Below are 614 nucleotides of genomic sequence, written 5' to 3'. Positions count from 1 at the left end.
TTACTGTTTAATTTGTACTTTATCATGTTATCACGTGGCCATGTTGTACAGCCGCTGCCGCTTAATGCACAAACTACAATTAAAAAATGGTCATACGTGAATTTACTCCCATGGATGACCTTGGCTGCGAATAAGGTGCGATAAAAATATCCCATTATAGACTTTTTCACGCTTTTTACTATTATTTCATAATCTTAACACGTTTGAATATTGATTGCATCTAAGAATCACGTACGAATACGTCCTAATTTTTCCCATAATGTCGGTCAAGATGAAAATTGCGCAACACTTTAAGACTTATTGTCAAACATATTATCGTGAATGGGTCCATAGTCAAAAAGCAATTTTTGTTCCAAGGTTTCTAATTAATTTTTGCTCATTTTATAGTCATGTTTTGTATAAACTATGTTTAAATTTTTATTTTATTTTTGCATGTAAGCCATATTCTTGAGTTTATTATAGGGGTGAGCGATACTAGCGACTTCTAATCAATTTTGAAAGTTTTATATTGTTTTTTTATTAATCTGAAAAAAAAGTTTACTAATATAAAATCTAGGTTCCTATATCGTTACATGACTTAATTGAAATAAAATTTATAATATGTAGAGCATGAA

The sequence above is a fragment of the Colias croceus genome, chromosome 17, assembly GCF_905220415.1.
Source record: "Colias croceus chromosome 17, ilColCroc2.1".
Taxonomy (NCBI): Eukaryota; Metazoa; Arthropoda; class Insecta; order Lepidoptera; family Pieridae; genus Colias; species Colias croceus.
This window is presented reverse-complemented; position numbering follows the sequence as displayed.